We start from the raw sequence: 24,087 nt of genomic DNA on the forward strand, positions 1-24,087 counted from the left end.
AAGGAGCCGGGGACACGAAAGAAGGCGACGAGCCGTTTTGTTATGTCCCCTGACAGCTTTCTGCAGTATTAGATTGAGCGGCAAAGGAAGGGTTGTCGTCCGGCCCGGCCGGTGGGGAAAAGGTGTGGGGGATGAGGGGCAAGAGCCAGCCCTGAGAATTCTGAAGATGCATCATCATTATCATCATTATTGTAGTCATCATGTCCTCGGCCATGTTACCATGTTTCAGCTGTCTTCCCTTCACTCTCTCCACCGCCAAACTCGCATATCAATTCTGGAGCAGAGCGAAAAAGAAATGGACGAACTGTCCACAGAATAGCGTGAGTAGCATTCACATTCGACACTCCCCCCTGCCCACTCTCTCACCTTGTCCAGAACTGTCTCCGCACATGCACCCTGATTAGTAGCTTAGAACAACATAGTGCGTCATCATGGCCTCAGCATGGTGAGGGAGGGTGAGTGAGTGAGGGGAGTGCGGTGAGTGAGCTGTTTTCACACAAACGGCCCCGGGCCGTGTCAAGGTGTCGCTAACACCACGTGAATCTCGTGTCGTGGTGTGCGTGACGGCCGGCGAGTCGGACAGCGGCAACTGCGCAAGATTTACACGTTCGCCGTAAACGATAGAAAGGGCGAGGAAGAGAGGCAAGCTCGTGTTGCTGATGAAAAGCCTGTTTCGGCGACTTGTTTTCATTATCTGGTATTCTATAGAAATAAATAGTTCTACTAAAACTCACGTTCACCGATACCACCAGGTGGGTTTACTAGGTAAGAGGATAGCCGAATGGATAAGCGTCCTTTACCGGGGGCAAAAGGGCACAAAGAGGTCGGCTTAGGAGGCAGGAAACGAAGGAAGATCAAACATCATGCTCGGATAAAACTGACACTGACAAAAGCAAAGTCGTGGTCAATACCAACTGAGATCTGCATGAATAGAGTGCACCTGGAGATGAACAGCTTTGAAGTCAAGGGAGCCACCTTTCTCAAAACAGACGTGAGCATCAGGATCGCAGGAACGAGAGCAGCAATAGACAGGCTGGACAGGAGCTGGCGAAGCAACATCATCAAGTTGATCACAGGGTACACGTTGTGTAGGACGTGGTAGACTGCATCCCTCTGTAGGGTTGCGACACCTCGACTACCTCTCAGCAAGAGGCGAACCTCGTCAGCTGCTGCGTTGGGCACGTATGAACTGGTGATCAGCTGGAAGCAGTCAAGGACTATAGGATTATGAATGAATAATAAAGAATTTCCCAATCGTCCAGATTTTACATCGTAGTAAAATAGTTGAACAATCCAATAGTGGATGCTTGTTGCTTTTACTCTCGTGACGAATGCCGTAGTTCTACTACTTTACTCCTTCTTCTACTCCTTTACTGCTACAGGTCGTATTGCAGATAGGAATCATCCACGATGACAAGGAACACAAGCTGTGTTATTCGCACCAGAAAACGAACTTCTCTGGCATGACATACGACCTCGATCTATCAACATGCCTCTGATAGCGAGGTGGTGGTGTGTGTGTGGGGGGGGGAAGAGTAAAGGAGGGGAGAACACGTGAAGTGAGCGCTCAAGTAATCGAATACACTGCACTTTGTAGATAACGGCACGGAGCGCGCGAGCAAGGAACCGTCAAATGTGACGTGCCAAACGGCCGTCGTCGCCAATCGTACGCTGAACCGTGTCGTGTAAACAGGAACTACCCTTGGCAGGCAGCTAACCTCTCTCACGTGCTTCGTGCAGTCCGCTGACGAGGTCAGGATCTTATCAGTCAACACAATCATGGAACCAAAGAAACATTTTTTTTAAAAAAGGAGAGTCATTTGAGACTAATAGCAAAATTTAGAAGCTTTAAAATTATTGAAGATAGCATCTTAGTGCGGTGTGGATTACCTCCCTCTACTATTTGCAGGCACAATCACATATGTCCCTATCCCAGTACAAAAGAAATATATTAAATGATAGCATCATCTTGCATGCATGTATGCAGATTGTCCAGGCAAGCAAGCGCACTACAGATATAAGTACTCGCATATACAAGAGAACACACACGGAGAGAAGAAGGTTGTAGTCTGTTTATGTCCGCCTACGAACTGCGCGAAACGTGAATCCAGTTTCAGAATAAAGAGGAGTAACTGGCTTCGCAGTCTTCACTCAGCTAGGTCTGCAGGAGTTACATCCCCGAGAAGCGTCGCGGTTTGCCGTTGAAAGCAAGCGAGTAAAACCAAAGGCAGGAAAGTTTGCACAGAGAGAAAAATTAACATTTCCAAAGAAAGGATAATTTTAAATCAAAATTTAAATTAAAAGGTTTGGAAAGACACTCGCAGTCTTGCTCATTATTTCTCAAACCAAAGACTGTTGAACAAAGTGAACTTGCTCCTGCATTAGTTTTTTCTGCCGTTTTCTACAATTTCGTTTTCCGTTCGTGTCCGCTCAGTGTACGAAAGAGAGACAATGCTAATTAAACCTCCCTAACACGGAGTGCGTTGCTGAGAAGATCATATTGCATTGGATTCATTATAAAAATCGACTGATTTGTGAAAAATTAAGTATTGCATAGATTTTTATGTTCGCCGTTTATAACAATGATGATCACCTTTCACAACTTTCCGTCCTCTAAAATAAGTGAGTGCAAACATAGTTTTAGCTTGTATAAATAATCGTAGAACTAGTATTTCTTGCCACCTAAGGTAAACTATTTGACACAACATTTTAAAATGGCATATCAATGAATAAATAGCAATTTATAGCAATCGATCAATAAATCCACCTGAGCGTCTCGAATACCGCTGTCTTGATTGCACGCATGCATTAACGATTGTATGCAACCACGCACGCACGAAGCGACGAGACAAACACAAACACACACACACACACGTGCACGCGCTACGTTGCCCAGTTTTCCAGGTTCACAACTCTCGCTCGCGCACTCTCCAAGCTTATCGAACAAGAAAAGTCGGTCATCACAGCCTTGCGAGGGCAGCCGAGAGGGCGGAAATTGCAATAATTTCACTTACTCTGAGTGCGCGCTCGCGAAGGCCACACATTCGGGGTGGTAGGGAGGGGGAGTGTAGAGTGTTGCTGATGTTTCTCCCCTTCTCACAAGAAGGCTGACCACGGCTTGTCGTCTTCCTGGCGCGTTGTCTTGGAAACGGTTCAAACTGCAACAAAAGACGCGAACAGTTTCCATTAACGACTCAAACTCGAGCAATCATACATTCAACAATCAATAACTGTGTTTATTACGTCCCTTTTTTCAAACCCCTACCCTTACCGAACCTTGGATACTCTTTTCCTTCCATCCCTTTCACAAACTCCGCTCGCAAAAAGACAGGGTACGAACACAGTCCTCAGAAGTCCTTGTATTAAAACTGAAAGGAACGCCCCAGGGGATTTTGGCAAATGGAATGTTGTACAAACCAAACTGATAGAATTCCGTCTCTTCCCACAGCAGTCTGGTCTGAGAATGGCGCCAATACAGCGACTGAACAAAGCACAGTATTGGGCCGCGAGGAAGCATATCTCTCAACTCCAAGCCATTCGGGTCGGATTTCACTTGGGAAGTGCTTGCGATTTAATCAGTTTATTCCAACAGACAATAAATATGTACGTCTTGTCGGTCGTCCTGATCATCTTCTGAGCATTCCGGGATTATCACAGATCACTGGGCTTTGGCAAAACAGCAAGAATTCCCATGGATGTGGGACAAAAATAAGAGATTATGAAAAAAAATGTATAAGAAATTGAAGGCTGGCCGTGTGACACTCCCAGAAGGACGCTGAAGTAAAAAGCACGAGAGAAATCAAAAAGAAGAAATACGTGAAAATAAAAATAAACTGACACTTGCAAAAGATTTGTTGCAGCATCCTAGTCGTTTGGCCACTCACGAGCACACAAAACTATCTGCACAATTTGCAGTATACAACGCAGGCAGTTCTTGCCTTTGACCTTCTGACTGCACGGTATTATGATTAAAATATTGGCAGGATTACAGAACGTCTCCAAAGACCTTAAGCGTGTGCTGCAATTAATGTTTTTCTTCAATACAAGATCCTATTGCCGAAAACCCCTCCCGGAAACTAGTCTTCCAGAAGTTTCTCATGAATGTCACGTACACGAGACTGTCCTTCAGCACGTGTGTAAGAAAACATCGTATACACAACACATCGATAGGCACAACACAATGAAATGGCAGGGAAGGATGGGAAAGGTAGGACGTGGAGAAGGATCGACAGGAACAAAGTGTCCTGACTAAAAAAAAAAAGAAAACAAGAAAGAAAAAAATAAACAAGAGGACGGTATGGTGGTGGTGGTTAATAACTAGAAAACGCACGTAGAACCCACCAACTTACAAGTGTTGAGACACCTGAGGGTAAGTGCAAGAAAACAGTACAACGAATCAATCGACATTCAGTCGGCATTGAAACTCCGTGGGAGAGGAAAGGTTAGTAACTTCGGAAAATTTACCAAAATAGCGCAGTGAATGTCAGCACCTGAAAAGAAGTGCACATGCCAGCAGGCGAGCATCATGCAGCACATACACGCTCAGCTGGCCCCCCAAAAACGCGGCCATGACTGGCGAAATTTCCACGTACTCCCAGGACTGCTGTGGCACTTCCGGTTGATGTATGGGGTTGATGTATGACAACGATGTGCGTTGCTGACAACAACAGACTGCTTCGTGTTCAAAAATGTTCCTTTCGCAAAAAAAGGAAGTGCATGTTTATGTTTACTGGGTGCAAGTGTTTCAGGTTTAGCATGTGCTTATGTTTATCTTGTATAAATGTGTCAGGACTGAAACGTGTCAGTGTTGGCATGTCTGTTTTACGCACAACGAACGTTTTTTGCAGTTGATGTTCTCCACAGTTTACAGGCAATGGCCTCCACATTGACAAGCTTTGTTGTATGTGATAGGAAGGGTGACAAGTCGCCTTTACAAAGTCTTTTGACTATAAGGAGTCTCCATAATAACGAAGCCTTTAGCATCGTTTGAAGACTTACTGGAGAAAGGCGATTTACTTTAATTCTGACCAATACTGTGTTACCATGGAGTGACCAAACTGATTAACGACTGTAGTCAGACGTAGGGCCCTGTAAGTATATTAAACTAGCGGATTTGACAGACAGGAAGGGAAATAGGAGAACCTATGAAGGGGAGAAAATAATGGCTTTCAACTACCACGACACATTGATATCCAGTTAAAAAATCACGTGACCTAAAGACCTTAAATTTTGTTTCACAAAACGTTTTGCTAAATAATTTTTTTTGCGAAGGCCCGCATGGAGATGCAAACGATCTGCCTCTGACATCCGTACAGTCTACTCTAACGCACGTGGCAGACTCATTAAAGAGCTTCCTGCACTTTTAGTGAACAGGATGAAGCCAAGTTTTCACACACAATAGCTATCGACCGGCCACCTTCAGGTCCGAGGACTGGTCAGTGTCGTCTATAAAGGTCCAAACGATGTTTGACGATAAAGACACCCCACATCTGCTGTTGTTTTAACGATGATGCCAATGAAATCGATGATGTCAATAGCAAACATGTCAAACGTGTGCGCAACTGATGCTTGCAAGAAACACTGCTGACGAACTATAAAATATTTGTTTCGCTTCACAAAATAAAGGCCGCATGACAGTGCTAAAATTAACGAAAACAGATTTTTAAAACCGCGAGAAAAACGGGGAGCATGCGACCTTTGGTGAACTCATTCGCTGACGGGGAAACATTTCATGTTCAATATGGCCGCTGCTGATGGCTGGCTGTATGGCTGGCTGTCAGGAAGTCCTCGCGTCGATACTTTCACCTGCATTAGTGGCTTCGACGACAGCAGCCACCACAACAGCCGCACGCTGCCACCCAGCCAGGTGATAGGCGTGGCCCACAAGCTGTTGGCATTGCTCGTCGCGTCTGTAATCACCGCAGTCCACTGCACTTACCTGTAGCCTGCACACCCCTCATCCCGAGTCCAATTCGCTTTCAGAAACTGAAATAAATGCTGATCCTATACCATCTACACGTGTACTCTCATGAGCATCAATGCTGGGTGCTATGGGGACAACGATTCAGAATGCAAATGACTAACTTTGCTAAACTCTGTAGTTTCAAAGTTTCTCCTCTACCACAGCGAATATTCAACATTTTTAAATGTCTGGCTTCGTCCTGATGCGCGTGGCTGAGTGCAGAAGACATCACTACCATGTACTCTGCTAGCTGCTTGAAAAAAAAACTGTTTACTTTCAGCGGCACGGCAACAGCGCCTGAAGGCCCGTCACATTCTCTGCCAGCAGTTTCCTCCCTTGTCTTAGCATCCTAGTGTTTGTACATCGCCTGAAACATACTTTGTCGACTGTTCCTAAGTCGTTAAATCAAATTGCGCAGTGCGCATAATGCGTCGTTAAACTACCGCAGCGTGGAAATTCACTTGTTGTCCAAAATACTGAAGGTGCAGCTTTGTTTACATTCCGCGCTTTCACCGACAGGTGAACTAGATGTTAGAAAGTTTAGGCAGTTTCAAGGGTCTGGGAACAATCCCAAGTCCTAAAAGTCTAGTGGAATGGATCTTTTTCTAACGACTAGGCAAAGTTTAGTTCAAAATGCTACTGGTGTTTCTCCAAATCCCTCAGGTTTGTTGATGCTCGCCTACAAACTTCGCCATACATGTTGATTTGTTGATTTGCAAATTGCTATTTGCGCACAATGTCAATTTTTCTATACCCCTCCAGGAGTGAATAAATAAAAGTAATGTCACCAAAAAATGTCACAGGAACTTGTGACGTCACGTTTGTGCACAGACAACTATTTGACATATGGTCCCGAAGCTCCCATTGGCTGTAGTTTTGATACTGCAAACGTATTTAAGTACAATGCTGACGTCTGTTTTAATGATCTCGTTTTGTGCATCGTCATTTTCGTAGGCGTGTGTGTCGACCACAGACGTGTGTGTGTGTACGAGATTACGTTCACCTAGATTGTGGAAAATAGTGATCAGATTGCCCAGTCTTTAGCAAAAAAAAAAAAAAAGACAAACAAACAAGCAAAATTTGCACGCGGCTACACTGTTAAATTTCGATGATTTAAACATTTTTACTATAGCACAACGAAACCTGTTTTAAAATTATTTCTGTTGGGCGAACGAAACATTCAACAATCGTACTGGCGGGAAAGTTCAATCCTGAGTTACAGTGCCGGTGACAACTGACACTTTCAATAAATCAACGGTCTTCCTGCTGATGGACTGATGGTATTGTACAGCTGGAACCGTTAAACCAATGTGGAGTCTAAGACTGAAAATGCGTGACTCAACACGCGGGATTTCAATCAACCAGTTGGGATGGGGTGGTGTGAATGGGGAGGGTGTGACACCCCTATGGGACGAAAGCGGCCCAGCAGTAGCAGGGAAGAGGGAAATCTCAATTAGACGGACATGTGAGGAACTAGTTGCAGGCGTGAGTCAGTGCCTTTTTCCCAGCCGGCCTGTTGCCCTGTTGGCTGTTTGTCCAAGTGTCCCATGTCGTGGAATGCGGCGGTCATTAAAAGACAATGAATATCAGAAGGGATTTCAATGTGGCGAAATGTTTGCCCGCGCGTGCTTTGCCTGGCAGCGGGGAATCGGTGGAGAAACGTAGGAGGGTCCCAGGCCGCATGCCCGTGTGTGCATGCCAAGCTCTTGAAGTACTTGGCCGCGCGGCCCGGCGAGGGCACCCGCACCCTCCCTGCAAAAAAATGTCTCGTTGAAACTTCCAACAACAAAAAAAGAAGCAATCAGAGTTATTGTTCCTTGCTCTCAATATGATGTGTTAGAGGTGGGAGGGGGGAACGAAGACAGCGAGTGGAGGTGGGGGTCGGGGTGGTGGCTTCCGTTCGTAAACCGAAAACCTGATCCGAACCGCAAATGCGGCTGTCATGTGAACAAGACAGAAAGACATTGGGGGTGGGGTAGGGGAGAGATAATCTCTAGGAAGCCATTGGACAACAAAGAACATGCGCATGCACACTCGCACGCTGTCTGGTTGCCCCGTTTCTTTTCATGATGTCAAAGTTGATTGGTCTTTTGACAGACCAGTCTTTCCGCTTTAGGGAAACAGGGGAAGGATGATGAAGAGTGAGGAAACACCTTGACAAGCCCCTGTACCATCAACAGCCAGCCCAATAAACAGGTGTTTTATCCAGAGACAAGAAAATTGTTCCCGGAGGCAAGCTTTGAACCCGCGACCTTTCACTCCGCACTTATTGTCGACAAGTGCTACTGGACCACATCAATGCTTCAAAAAAGCACTTTGCTGGGCCATGTGTACAAGGCTCGGCACACGGATGCACGACTGGCTGGCCGGCCAAGCACCGGTCTCGTCCCGCAGTCAGACTTGCCAGAACGGCATGTGCGGCACGTGTTGTGTAATAGCCTGCACCTTCCTCTTGAAACCTCGGCTTGCAGGAGTCGTCTAGTAAAACACACCTGGCCACTCAAGCTTTGTAGCAGTCTGTAATGTCTCCCTCTCTTGACTTCCCAGTTTGTCTCAACAGTAACTTGCTAACACTTGAGTTCGTGCTTATAATATCTGTAGAATGTTCTTTCCGCAATGAGCAAGAGACTGGAATTCCTTATGTCGACATTCTGTAATAACTGGTACGAACTTTCTAGACTTAAAGTGTGATATCACTGGCCAGCCAGAATTAGACAACTATGAGCTGTAACAAGTCGGGGACAATGTGAGACGCTAAGAAGGCGAAGCTTTCCTACAATAATAGCAAAGATTTTGCCTAAAAATCGAATTATTCGTATTTATATACATATATAGACAAGGCAATGCATGATGAAATCCCACATCTAGCATGAAGGACATTTTGTAGAATTCGACAAACAAACTGCAAGCGGAGATCGGTTCCATCAATGACAGGAGGATGGGGACACTGTGAAGAAAAGTGTCTTGATGGTCAGTATGGACATGGTAGACTTGCATGAGCATGCGCACTGCAGTTAGGAGAAAAATTCCACAGTAGAGTTGGAGAGGCTACCAAATCTTGGTGGATGCCTTCGCCTGCAGCAGACGATCGTTGCTGTGGGTTGTCTCGCAACAGAAGCCCGAAGGTCAGGCGGCGGCCGACAGGGGTCGCAGATAACGGCCGAGTCTACGCACTGCCAGGACGGCCGCCTGTCATATCCCAGCTTCCCAGGCAGATGGTGATGGACAGCCCGTCAGGGTGAATAGGAATAAATAAATGATTGGCGGCCGAATGTCATGTGCTGGCGGTGCGAGGGCGGAAATGGGATGTGTGCAGCGCGCAGAGCGGTGATCAAGACATGATGCCAAGACTTAGCGACTAGCCATAAGACAACTGTGACGAGGATGATGATAAAGACAATAATGAGGTAGAAAGGAGTAGAATCAGTAAAGGTCAAGATATGCCGACTGCTAAGAACTACCAGTGAGAGCCACACGACAGAGCTCGATCGTAAAGACAGGCCCTGATAGGAGGTACAGGAGGTACCGCACAGTGCGAAACTGATTTACATCGACCTTACGATGACGACAAAGGTCGGGGCAGACAGGTTCTTCCTTTCCCTCCCGCTCACACCCCTCCCATTCCAACATGCCGCGGGGCAGGCTGAGATGTCGTAGCCTTTCTCTCTTTTTCTCTCGTGTGCAGGCACTTCCGACTGAAAGCGCATGACGGCGACACGCGACCGGAGGAGAGCTGGGTGCCACCCCAAATTAACGTCGGACAGCTCCGCTCGTGCGAGGACTGTCTACCCTGCGCAGTGCATGTCTCTAGAAGATGCTACTGTGGAGCAGCGGGACACCTTCAAGACATCTGTGATTGGTGCTGACTTGTTTAAAGACATTAACCTTTAAACTACAGAAACTTCTACTTCAGGCCGGAAGAAAGTGTCTTCCTGTCTCTTTTCGTGTGCGGTTTGTTTCTCACGCCTGGGTTTACATACTTCAATAAACAAGTACAAACTGTTAAACACATACTTCAATCGACAAAACAAAAACTGCTAAATACAATCAACAAAATACAAACCGTTCAACACAGACTACTAAGAACACAAATTCCCCAATCAAATGTATGGCAAAACAGAGAACAAAGTTAAAGTTCTTGACAAAGAAGCGAAAATGTTTAGACATTGTAAGTCGCGAGGTCAACCATGATGTATGCCTGTTCCTGTGACCCCATGTAGTTAGTTGTTGGCGATCATTACAGACGCAGAAGGCGGGTTCTCGGGCTGTAAGTTGGTTACAGGCTCCCGCGAGTTTCATCATCCAACTGGTCTCGCCACCATCAAGCCACCAGTCAGCGGCGCATGAGATGCCGACACCACCGCACCATCAACAGTCTGCAATCGTTATAAGGCACCGTTTGGAATGCGGAATTCAGGTCCAGTGCTGTCGCAGCCACTCTTAGCTGACCCTCCCCCACCCTCCGTGCCCTCCCATCCCTTCAGTCCGATTCTGACCTCAGGCGTGTCCCGAGCGAAAGCAAAATCGATCAGATGAAAGGGGAACTACTGGCACAGCCTTTCGCCTCCAACCCTTCCTCCTGCACCTACCCCTCGCCCCAACCCCCAACCACCCCGTGGCCGCTCAAATAGACAATACTTCTTGCACAGATTTTCTGGCCCGGCCGGGTCGTGTCTTTCAGCAAGCATGTCAATTATTCCGTGTTAAACCATTGTTAACCCCATCATCTTGCACCAGCTTCCCTCGCCCAGGATGGAGATGCAGACGGCATTTCGAAAAGACAGTAGTCCAATTTCCTGGACTCCGGTTCCCATGACAAACCAAGCTCTTTTTTTTCTTTCTCTTCAAATTCTACTTTCTTTCGTTTTAACATTCTTGCCCTCGGTCTTATACAGCACCTTACACCTAAGGGATAATACAAAATTACTATGTTATAATTTATTTCATCCATCATCCTATAGCTTCGTTGATAATGAAGTATATTGTTTGCCTTGCTTCAGCATGGTACCTCACGAAGCCCCCAGCCCCAAGGGGTAAAGGTTTGGGGGAGGGGGGTTGTGGGAGCCATTGTCGCCAGCTTCGTGTGCTGACCGGAGCGTGCCGCAGCTGTGTGAAGCAAAGCATGACTGAAGCCTGTGGTCCCAGTCTGTCAGTTTTGCGTGGCGGTGTGATCACAGATCTCATTGCTTAGATGGCACCACATGCGATTCAGCATTCCCATGCTCTCGGGATTTGAAAAAAAAAAAAGTTGTGCACTCCCCGGTGATCAATGGCGTAGCTGGGAGCACCTTTATGTCCGATCCGCACACAACCATCATGGCCACAATCGGCATGACGACACGACATGCTTTCCCTTTCCACCCAGACAAACATGTTCGATGCGCTTCTCTGATCGCACCGCAAGCTCGCCGCAGGCCGATGGGCAAACCGTGTCAGCGGCATCCGTGGCTCTTGAAAAGCCGCCTGGTTGTCCTGCTCCATGTTCTACCTGAGGAATCCTGGGGCCGAGCGTGCTTGCAGGATGGTGGGGTTGGTGACGACTGGGTAAGCTGGTAGCGGAAGTGCCCCGCTGGATGCCTGTCGGTAGCTTGCACCGGGCATAGGCTACAAGCTGGACCCCGCCCACAGAATTAAGTCCCTTGCTAAGGTGTCGTCTTTCTGTCAGGATGCTGGCGTCCGGGAGGAAGCACACAGTCACTTGTGGTTTGGACGTCGGTGTCAACGGTGTGGACTGCCAGCCAAATAGAAATCTGTAACGGGTCTGGTGCTGAGCAGCGTCACCCAATTCTCACCGATTGAATATGAGAATTGGGCGTATATGAGGGAGAGAAAGAAAATAGTCAAACATCTTTTACAAATAATGTAATGACAATAAATGCACGTGCATGTCGCTCTGTATAGCCAAAAAAAACCTCTCTTAACAAAGAATGCCTACAATCAAAAAGTATTTGTTTGTCTTCGAGATAAACTCTGTTGTTATGTCACCCTTGTCTGCAGCTGTTGGCAAGGGACTACACCACGGCGGGCTTATCTAGTCACCACAAATAGCGTGTAATGAGGTGCAGCAAGAACACCACCGGCGAGATGGTGGACAGAAGCAGGACGCCCAGGACTCGTACAGGAGACGTGACGTGTCATGTGTGATGTGTGACGTGCGAGGGTGTCAGGGGACGACGGACTGTCGGCTGCCGAGACATCAGGGAGATCGATCTCGCCCGTTCCCCAGGACAGGCCGAAGTTGTTCTGGCGGACGAAAGAAGACCGGCCCGGAAAACTAAAGTCGATTGGTTCTATGGACGGTCATGCAAGCCACCCAACTCTGCTTTGCGTTTTCTTCTTTTTTTTTAATTACTTGATTTGACGCTTTTCCAGCCCTCGCTTATTTCTTGACCTCGTGACGCGCCTCTGCTTTGACTGGTATGGATCAAGTGTAATCCCCATTTATTGAAAAGCTTTTCTCTTGCACCCTTCCTGTACCCCTCGGCCTCCAACTTCTTCTCCAGCTGCTTGAAATCTCTATTCTTTTCCACTAATGCGACAAACAGAATTTCTTTTGTGTGTTTTAAATAGCCAGCAACTTTCCCGTCTGATTGACAATCTTGGCGACAGCTAGAAATCAGCGAGGTCTTTATCCCTGGGCCGCAACTGTCATGTGTTTGCAAAGCATGCAATTAAAATAAAATCCATTTGGACTCCGTCTTCTGGTTAAGTGCTGGACAAGAGGATGCAACAAATGGCCTCGAAGATTCAGCCTCTTGCATTCCCTGTTTCCGCGGGAAGAAAGGGAAGAGCCTTCAGCAGCAATCCAACGGTGGTTCAAGTATTTTTTTTTTAAATTCAGATCATTCAAAGTGAAGAAAAGAACTACCAGCAGAGAAGAATAAAAGACTGCAAGGGGTTTGGGTGGCTTAATGCAGTGTCAGTCAGCAAAGACATTTTAATGATTTATTATAAATCACTGACATGTATGTAGTTTCCTCTCCTAGTTTGTTATACTTTCTCGCAACACAGAATTTCAGCTCACAGTATAGTGAAGTCAGTTCGCTTAGCCTAAGGTTGCAGAGAGGAAGGAGGATACTTAGGGCGAGACATCACGAGACGACATCTTGATGGCTGATGGCGACTTGACCATCTAACCATTGTATGATCAACTAGCTCCTGGCGGTCTTTACTTGACATTCCACAGACTTTTGGCAGAAAGGTTTTGACATACGTAAGAAAACCAAGCATAAACACATTCGATCATCTCAATCATGTATTTTGTACAGCTCCTCTCACAAGAGGATGTTGATGGTGTATCGATTCTTTCAAACTTCATCACATTAAGACAGAGCTCATTCTAGAAACTGAACCATCTCGTGCATGTACGCGCTACAGAACTGTGCAGCACGCGCAGCCTGTTGTGAATACATGCGCTAAGCACTGTGAATGGTAAACAACAAACAGCTCATGTTTCAAGATGCTTGTTTTTCAATAACCTACGATGGCAGTGGGTCATGCAGACGAATGACCCACACATCATTTCAGAAAACGTGAAGAGACTAATCACACCTGAACTGAGTGATTCCTGTACATGCCGATCACCTGTAGCGATGTGCGCGTGCACTGTCGTGTTACTTCCCTCGACAAGCCATGACATTCGACTTTCCACGGGAAAAGGAGAAACAGGATGTTTGTGTGGATCCTGCTGGAACTGCACAACAAGCGATCTCGTGCATACAGTTACAAGTCTTCCTCAAAGCTGAACATCGAAGAGTCAGCCAACTGATAATTTAATCCATCATTTATGGACTAACAGTATGTACCTGTTATGTCATTCTCAGACAGATCCTCAACATACCAATCTCGAAAATAAGCTTTTCACTGACCAGTTCTCCATAACTGATAGTCAGGCCAGTTCCTCAAAGAAAACAACTCATTGACATGTTAATCCATCAAAGACAAGATGGTTGACACGTCAATCCCTCATGGACAAGACTCACTGACATGTCAATTCCTCATAGACAGGCCACGATATCATCCAATGTCATGCCAATCTTTCAAAGTAAAGACAGTATTTTCACAGTGGACATGTATTTCAAATGGTAAACGGAGGTTTCAGAATCTGTTCTTTGTCTCTTTACTGCTAGAATGTCTGACAGTAACGGTACCCATGTTTGTTGTATCAGTTGAGCCAAATGTCTTGAGCATACCTTCAGTTTCAAGGAGAAAATTGTGGATGAAAAGCGTCAGGTGTTTATATAAGCACGGAGAAACGAAAATAAAGCATCAACAGTTATGAGTTGATTTAAAGCAGTAACTTAGCAATTGCAATAAAAGCCATACCGAGCGTATGATGAAACTGAACCCTGACAAAAGCGAAACAAAGTATTCTGCTGAAAAACATGAACTCACAGAGGATGGCAAGAGGAAGGGAGAAGAGAAGAGGTATCGAAAGAGAGAGAGAGCTTGAGAAAGAGATCTTTGAACCAAGGGAGTAGCCAGCGAATTCCCAGTCTCAGGTTGACAGCACTCCCAGAAAACCAGGGATTGGAAATTTCCGGAGGCCGCGCCACTCTACCTTCTCCGCAGACTTTTGCAAGCATGTCAGGCCCTGCGTCCCATTGAGGCCAGCCACTTTGCTCCGTCCAGAGGACGCTTGCAGGAGGAGGTGGCAGCGCCATGCTTCGGGCTGTTCCTCCCCACTCGCGCACCAAGCGTCTCAAGGACCGACAACCCCGTAAACTCCGCGATGAATCTCAATGAGCATGCGCCGTCGCCATCGCGACACATCCGCTTCCCGTTTCCCCCACCCTCCCCGATTGCGTCTAACCCCTTTTCCTGAACCCCGGCAGCCTTTGAAGAAGGTCACCCCTTTTGCAGGTATGTTGTTTGACATGCCTTCTGCTCCCGGTTGCTACCAAAGCGGTCGATCTTGTTTAAAAGCCGAGGCAACATTTCGCTCCCTCCTCCCCACCAGCACCAAGCACTTCGCAAAACACTTGTGGCAGCGACACGTTTCTGCTGGTGAGACGGCCTGATCGAAGGACGTCGGATATGACTGACAAAACCACGTGACAGAAGATGGCTGACACGCCACCAGTGGTCCACATGCAAACTATCAGAGTGTCTGGCTAAAGAGGTGGGGGTCCTGGGCTGGAACTGGGGGATGAAGGGCGATGAGGCCACGACCTCTACGAACGTCTTAAAGCCAAACATCTCCGTGAAGTGTCAGCCATTGCCACTACGCACTGATGTTTGCAGTCTCGTACAGTTTGTAAACAACGGTCTTAGAATACGTCTTAACGGCTTCCAGTAAACTCTAGTGGAACCCACCACCCCACACGACACACACACACAGTCCCAACTTGCCAGGATTCGTCCAGAACAAATATAGGCAATGAGGGTGGCGACATAAAGAGGACATGTGACAACTTGGGGTAACTTTGAGGAAAGTCTGTTCTGCCATAAAGGACAGCCAGAGGCGGGCCAGGGGAGACAACACGTAGAGACTAAATACATTTATGCAGGTTAGCTTGTACTAAGAATCGCCTTGAGGTGGAAGCACTCTCCCTTTCAAGCTCAACTTGTACTAAGCACGTTTAACATGTCTCGTCGTTGCCATGTTTCCATGCTGCAAATGTTTCAACTGCTGTTTTTGAAGGTTACCTCGTGCAACATTGGTGGGGTACGGCGGGGGGAGGGGGAAACGTTTTAGGTAACCTCCCTTGCTTCTGAGACGTGATGGGCCCTGCGATCCGCGGGTCATGGAGCGCCATCTTTCATGCAGCCTTCTGTGCCATCATGCAAATGTTAAAGCATTAAGAGGATGGTTGACATGGAAACCTGTCTCTCGCGTCCAGACATCTTGCTCAATCTGTAGAAACAACGGCTAATTTTCCTTTCTGTTGGCTGTTTTCCGATAGCAGTTTCAGCCTTTTGTGTATTGACATTTCGAGTTTTTGTTGTTGTTGACATATTTGTGTTTTTCAATTGCTGAGATTAAATTTTGACGTAGAACATGTCACAAAAACAAAAAAAAAATGTGCTACTGGCAACAGAGTAAAGGTAGACATGACCTTTGACCTTTCTTTAATTTTGCAGTAGATGATCAGAGAAGATGGTCCGCATGAGCCAGGTGACGTGGAGAACACTCAAGCTCAGCCGCGGACAGGTGGACACAGTGCTAAGCTCAGTCACATCGATCCTAAAACAAAAGCGACTAAAGACGCCAACAAAATCAGCGCCATAAAATGGATGTCGCTTGTGGTGAATTGCTCACATCTACAGGGCTGGGGTGGGGAAGGAGGCAAGGCAGGGGAGGTAAAGGACATCGGAAACGCATTATCCTTGGTGTGTGCTCCGCGAAGCTGGGCCTAAAATGGTCGCCGCAGCAGACGGTGATTCCGTCTGACTCTAAGGTCAAGGCAGCTCGAAACCATTCCATCTATATCCCACCCCTCCCCTATCGCCTTTAGTGTGCGTGTGTGCGGGGGGAGGGAGGAAGTAGGTTGATTCTTTGTCCTCCCTGTTGCTGCACTGGGTATTTGTGGCAGTGGTCAGTAAGAAGACCCTGTCATGTAGTGATGTCGGCTTACCTACCTGCCATCGTGTCCCACCACGACCTCAGAACTCTGGGAAACTATGTTTCATGTCACAGAAATTAAAGATAAAGTGGTAAAGTATGATAGGGTATGATAGTGCCAGTTGCCCACTGTTGTCGCCGTTCTCATTTGAAAGCATCGTTCCCCAACTCGCAAAAAGCAAAACAAAACAAAAATTTAAAAACCACCACCCGCCCTCCCCTATTTCCACAGCCCCACAATATTCTCTCAATTAAAAAAATATCAAATACTTTTATCATTAAATCTTCTAACTAAATAACTAAGGTCTCGTCTTCAGAACTACAAGACTTCACAAACAGCATTTAAGTTTCGACAACGCTGAACGTCTCCAAGATTTTGTACTTCTGCAATTCTTAAAAAAAAGCTTGAAAAGCACAAGCATTTACGTGCGTGTACACATACATACACATACACGCACGCACACACACACACGCACACGCGCCCACACACACACACACAGTCCCCTGACTTTACTGTACGGTCAGTCAATAAACGGCAGATTAGGGTTTAATGTGGCCTGCAAGCTTATGTTTCCAATAATGAGTTCCGGAGCTGTCAGGGTGCAGCCTAGGGACTTGCATCTCTGAATCTCAAGTGATCGATAACTGACATTGGCTGCTCCTTTCATTTTCTCTCCATTTCTCCACTGCCGTAGTCATTCCGCAAAGCTTCTTTCAAACCACAGAGAAAATTCTTCATTTATTTCAGAATTTTTAGATTGCGTAGCTTGAGGTCAAAAGCCTGCAGGATTTTAAAACAAATGCAACAAACAGCAACAGAAAAAAAAAATTAGAACAGTCTTTACAAATAACAAAGGACAAGCCTATTCATGAGCTAAGACTTTAAAAATCATTCACTAAACTAACAATCAAAAGTTCTTTGGTCGGAGCACGGAATTCATGGTGTGGTTCAAGGGACACAAGTATACAGCAACAAAGTGAAGACACACAAAGAAGAAGGCATGCAGTATACTGTTTTTACTCAAGTCCTCAAGGATAAACACGTGACAATGTCAGGTAGACAAGGGGACATGGCGCGACAGACGTCCACAATAAACCCCTTTAACCCATCGTCCTTTGTGGCGATGTCCAGTCAGTTTGATTGACTCCACTGATTGCTTATAAAGGTAGTGGATTACTTTTTTCTACAAGATTGGGTAATGTTTAGTCAAAGGTATTATTTCCCTGGAAATGTAGCATTCACTAACATTTGGGAAACTTGAATCATGCACCGAGATTTGCGGAGTGATGAGTAAAGAATCACCCCTCTCGACCTTCAAGGCGTAATCCGCTCTCCGTTGGTACAAGATTATCCACCGATAGCTGAACCTTTGGAGGTGTGCCTGTCTGAGAGAAAATGTTACTGTGGTCGCGATGCACACACCCTGTCTAAGTTCCGCTTAGCTTATGGTTCTTGAACAAGCAGCGCCATTACTGCACAACCTTGCAGGGCTTCACAAAAATTGTCGTCTGTTGGGGCTCGTCGCTATTTTTATGATTGCATGATTCTTTTCAATCGATAGCGAACTCTGATAAAACTAGTGAGAAATGATATAAAATTGCTGTTCTCAATTGCCTACAAAAAGTTAAATTGAATAAAAAGTCTTGAACGCCTGCGTTTTAGAAACGAATGGCCGTTAAAATTACGCTGAAATATGATTCGGCTCTTAAAAGATGGCGGCTCTGTCGTCGCCGATGGAGGTGATGGCGATAATAAGAATGACGATGGGATATATGTTTTGGGGAAGAAGAAAATGATGACGACAATGATGATGATGAAGAATGAAAATGATGGAAATGAAAAAAAACAGATATAGAAGAAACATTGCGTCTGTCAGAATTACCATTTTATCAGAAAATAATCTGCTCGCCTCCCATATCGTTCTGCAAAAGCCTTTTACCGTCTGAGCATGTTCAGTTATTTATTGTGTGTTGAATTTACAGTTAAAGCTTTTTCACTGGAAAGGATGTCAATAAGTAAGTGCCTAAACCAGAAGGGGAGAGAGAAAATGAAGCTAAATGTGGAGCGATCAGAGAGAGAGAGATGGACAAAATATGAGAAGAACTCGAGACAATCAAGAGACAGAAGACAGGCAAGAAATCAAGAGAAGAACTTCCCCAACCCCCTAGACTCAAGATACATACAAACAGCAAGTGCATTCAGCTGCGAAACGACATCAAAGGGAAGAAGTCTTCATCGAACTGTGCCACAAGACCCTGCGGCCAGCGGTGGCTCCACCATTTGCTGTAAATGTCGCCAGTGGCTAACAAATGGCTTCCTCTCGAGAAAAGCGCTTATAAACGTGTCTGTTTCTCTTTGAGGAAAGATGGAGTGGGCAACAGCACTGCGTACACTTTCATCAAGATTACAGTTACGAGCACCAGGAAAATCCCGAAACGCTTAACATTAAGCCACGAGAAACCCTCGCCAGTCGTGAAGGAGGAGACTGAGGCGCCTGCACATGCAGGAATACAGGCTGGGAGGGTCTGGACTTGGTTTGATGTAAGGTCTTGAAAATAAGTTTTAAATCTCCGGTCTCAGATACAAGTTGACTTTGCTAAGTGTAGTCTAAATAGTTGATATCCAGTGTCAGACTGGCAATCTAAGACTTAGTTTCAAGCACTAAAATGCACAACAGCTTGCGGCGAATGTTGGAAGTCGAAAGGAAACACTTGAGCCTAGGGTGAAATCCGACTTGAGACTTCACACACAGTCTGGACTGGTTGGTTTATCTAGTCAGTAATGTTTTCACCTTGAGTGATCTCGCGCTATAAAAGGAAACCGGAGTACCTGGGAAAACCCTGAAGCCCAGCCCTGCAGACCTGTGTCACACAGAGAGTGCCCCGAGACAAGATCTGAACACAGAGCCCCTGGCTGCAGAGGTGGCAAGCGAGTGTTTTAACCACTACACTGCCGGGCGCCCTGTACACAAGCCAATCTCAGAGCTGACAACAGGGAATCCGCCTGAAACCTTTGAACCCTGAGATGTCGTAGCAGTGTGTGACGGTGAGAATGCAGGGTGGCTCAGCCAGAGAAAAACAGTAGCAATGAATGGATAAAGACTACAAGGAAAGATAATAAGATCCTTAAACATCTGGATTGCATCATTAAGCGGAAAGATATCTGTTTGAAGGGGACTACCTTGCTTGAAGGTGAAGGCAGTAGATGATGCATGGCAGCTTGCTAGCTGTGGACTGTTGATGCCAGTCTGTGTAGACAGTCCTTTCCAGGCTTGTTGTTGAGCAGACAGTCTTCTCCAGCGACTGCTAGTAACTTGTCATACAAGTCCCCCTCCACCAACTTTCCCTGGATGTTAGTGGCGCTCTTCACAGCCCGTCCTTCTTCAACCCCCTTAGCGGATGTTATCGATGCGTTGCATAGCTAAGCCTCCTTGTGGATGTTAGGGATGCAAGGAGCATGTCAGGGATTGTGGGACAGACACACCCGACGCCACGCAATGCGCGTTTGATGGGGCCGACGGGAAGGCCCTCCGTAAATAGCGGTGGCGTATCACGCGATCTCCAGTTAGAGTCACCCCTTTGCCTCCCACGACTCGGCTCGTCTCCCATGCAACCGGTATCTGGAAATGAGCCTTCAGGCCAGCTGATGAATAAAGCGCGACATCCAAGCAGCATTGTCTGACTACAAATGGACTCGCTTCCATGTATACAACACTCTTTGGTCTCTTTGGTGCGCCTGCTCCAAGCACTATAATTATGATAGACGTGACCCCTGAAGAGACCTAAAAAAAATTCACTTCAAAGGAAGTTTATTTTTATTGCCTGTATGTTCAGAGGACGATGGGCTGCATATGTGAAAGTGTTGGATAGCAAATGATTCGAGAGGAGGAGAGATGTGATATTTATATGGTGAAGTTTGAAATTTTTTTTCTTTGACTGCAAACAAATACACATATCGATATCTTGTTTTTAAATAAACACCCCTGTTTCCAGTAGATTAAAGGTATCGAACATATTTGTATCTAAAATGAAAAAAATGAGCTGCTTAATAAAGATATCGCTCACCTTCTCATTCACAAACGGACAAAGGTATCTTTTCTGGATAGCTTAATCTCTAATCTCTTATTTAAAGCATGAATGGCCAACAGACTCAATAAACAATGAACTAATCATGACTATTTCTTCCGGAAAAGAACATTAATACTTTATGTGTAGACAAACTCAAAAATCTTCTGAAGCCAGTACTCAGCCTTCTTTTTCATGGCTCCGACCTCTGCCACATGGCTCACAAAAAAAAAAATTAAATTGAAAGAAAATGTGTTTCCAAATGGTGAACTGTTATGTGACAGGTACAGGAAACAAGGGAGAGAAGCTTATTAAGGGAAGGAACCGCATGAAGTGTGAAAAGCGCATGCGCGCACGGCTGACACTGATGAGTCTGTCTCGCCAAAAATTGGACCCTGTCCGCGGGGACGAGGGCTGCGAGCACTGGTACATTTGCGAAACGACAGCATGGCAGTCTGTTGGTTACCTTGCCGGTGCCAGGGGACTGGTTCGGCGAGGGTCACGGGGAGTTTTGACGCACCTTTTCATCAGCCATGGCTATTTCTGGCCAGTGCCAATTGCCGGCAGGAGATCGGATGGCACGACCACGGGCCCAGCTCTTTATCGGCGCTTGTCTTTTCCCAAAATGAGAAAAAAACTGACGAGATGTTTACGCTGTCCAAAGCTCTCTGCCTATTTTCTCCAAAAGTCAATAAATAAAATTTTCCCTTGCGCGAAGACAGATTGGGAGAAGATGCCAAGGGTGGGACTTGGAAGCGGTCCTGTGGAGACCACCGTCAGCTCGGGGTGCAGGACCCGACCTTTTCCTCCAGACCGACCAGCAACATAAAAGTGTTGAGCTAATTAGGCTTTATAGTGGCTAAGACAAGAGAACTTCCCACAGCAAACTCGAATCACGCAACTATTGTGGGAAAGAGGAAAAAAACCCACAAAAAATAAGAGCACTAAAAAAATTTTTTTGAAAAAAAAAATGACAAAAGAATGAGCGAGTTTTACAGTCGGCTAAGTTTGAAATGACTTTAGACCTCATTACCGTCTACAAACCTAGCCCCTACACCACGCCAAATGACGGGAAAGCTTTTTAGCCCCTTAATGGGGGTCTCGAGCACATATTTCATCACTTCTTCTGGAGTCACACTTTGAGTAATTAAAGAAGAAAAAGACGGTGGTGATGATGAAGGAATGACAGAGCCATGGTGTGGCTGTTCTTGTTAGCTTTCGCTTGTCACCAGGTGGCGCGTGACAACAGTCTTGCAACCGATGTTAGCATTAATTAGCTGCTGATTTCCATCCGACACACGCAGAGATAATAGTTGCTGCTGTGTATGTTTATATCAACATAATATCTACATATTATGTATGCGGATGTATGTGCTTGTGTGCGCGTGCGGATGAGGTGGCCTGTGCGCGCCGCTCGCGCGGCTGGCTATGTACCCTAGGTCACAAAAACATAAAGGACTCAAGTGCGGATGAAACAGGAATAAAGATCAAGCAAATCATTTAGCACCGAACTGCCTGCTATTGATGTTAGCATTCAGGCTCATTTAGGTTTGGCTTGAGTAGCTAGTTGATTATGCAGAATGGATTGGTGCTGAAGTTCTGTTGGGTAACTGAAAGGCTGAAACCATTGCCAGCAAGATCATTTGATCAATCGTTTTTGTTTGTTCGTTATTTATAGCACATATTTGTGTTTATGTTTTAAAACAATTGATTTGTCTTGTACCGTTTGACTGGCAAGATGACTGAAGGTACCTTGAGTGAAGGTTGAAATTATTAAAGGGGTGACCATGCATTAAAAGTTTACGCTATCTGCCTTGTTCTACAGTCGGTGCAGCTCATCAGGATAACATTACAGTAGATACAGTTCATCAGGATATCATTACATTATAGAAAAAAAACAGTAGTTCATAAATTTGTCTTCGTTTGCTTTGTAAGATGACAGAGCTGCTAAAGCGAGTTAAAAATCCTAGTGACATCAATTTGTCAACTTACCGGCAAGTGCTTTAGCACTTAACACCAAAATCAAGACAGAAAATTTAAAAACATTTTAAGCAGTTTTCGACAAACCTGACAACATTTTAATGAGCTGTTGTTTTTGTTTATATTACGTGACAAGCGTAAGGAATTGTCTGCCCCTATATCGTTGATGCTAACGGCCATGAACTACACCTCATGTTGTTTTTATTTTGTTGAGTTATTCGCGCCTGCTTGCAGTAAATGTAATTTTTCAGCATTTCTATTTTGCTTCCTGAAGAAAACAGCACAGAGAGACGTGTCATTCACAGACAAAAGAAAAAGATGGAGGGGAGGAGTAGTGGTTAGCAGCATGTGCGAAGTGGAGTTTAATAGAAGCTGGTTGCTACCTTTAATTTCAGCTTATATGAAAGACAAGCCTTCTGGTCAAGTTTATTTGCCACATCTTAGCCAGCCTTATTCGCAAGTTTGTCGGCGACCTACACAGCCAGCCTTGTTAGCTGAGATCAACCCTGCTTCAGGCTGACGACGGAAGACAAGGTAATGCCTGTCCAATGTGATTGCTGCCTGGTCAGCAGGCTGACAAGTTTAATAGGCACAGTACTCCTCCCTAGAGTACGCCTCATACAGTTCCTTGAACAGAAAGTGAGGAAATCAGCCTTCTGTCTCTTTCTCTTTTTCTTTCTCCGTATGCATGCGTGCGTGTGGTAGTGGAAGTAGGGTGCCTGTGTATTAAAGAGACAGTGAGAAATGTAGGAGTGAAAAGCTGTCATTCATTTACTTTTTCATTCACTCTTTTCTGTCATTTTTTAAAATGTATTCATTTGTCGTTAGAACTATCACCAATTCATAACAAAGAAAATGTTCATGATTTATTTCACGCTCATGTGAGCACAAACATTTCAACTGCTAGTTCAGTGGTTCATCTGACAAAACTGCAACATTTGTCAGATTATATGTCGTAACCTGTCCATTTCTTTCAGCTGCACTTACTACAAAGTATTTAAGGCTTTCAATTATTACTAGCATGTGCGCAGGGACAGTATTGGGGGACAACAGGAGAAAATGACTGCCATTGAATAGAGGGAGATGCGAAGAGGAAGAGATAGAGGGAGCAGCAGACAAGACACTAGTCTCCAGCAACAGAGTGATGTTTGTTAGTGAGGGACAGTTACTCTTCTCTGAGGACGCGAAGTATTGATTAAGCCCCCCTGGCCGGAAGTCACTTCTGTGGAAAGAGGCTGCATAATTTATTGGATTCCTGTCTGACAACCTTTGCGAAACTCTCTCGTCTTTACTTCTCTCGTTGTTGACACGGGACCAATAAATGGGAGGCCATTGCGACAAGCAGAAGTTGGGGTAATGGTGGCCTCCCATACAGAAGTACTCGTAGAAACCCAGCGCCATAAGCACATGGCCTCTAGCTGAGGAGTTTGGTGTTTTGTTGGTGTTTGCTCGTGAGCACATCTCTCGCGACTTTCAACGAGAAGTCCAGAAAAGCTAAACTGCAGACCAAGACCAC

General features: G+C 45.8%; 1 long non-coding RNA gene across 2 annotated transcripts in view; it reads right to left on the reverse strand.

Annotated features, from left to right (window-relative positions):
• LOC112560862 overlaps window positions 1-24,087 on the reverse strand; it is a 99,245-nt gene that overhangs the window by 52,754 nt on the left and 22,404 nt on the right. For both annotated transcript variants that reach the window (XR_003098611.1, XR_003098612.1), the window contains exon 3: window positions 3,015-3,158. This is a non-coding gene — a long non-coding RNA (uncharacterized LOC112560862). The remainder of the gene's footprint in view (window positions 1-3,014; window positions 3,159-24,087) is intronic.

This window comes from Pomacea canaliculata, linkage group LG3 (genome assembly GCF_003073045.1).
Source record: "Pomacea canaliculata isolate SZHN2017 linkage group LG3, ASM307304v1, whole genome shotgun sequence".
Classification (NCBI taxonomy): domain Eukaryota; kingdom Metazoa; phylum Mollusca; class Gastropoda; order Architaenioglossa; family Ampullariidae; genus Pomacea; species Pomacea canaliculata.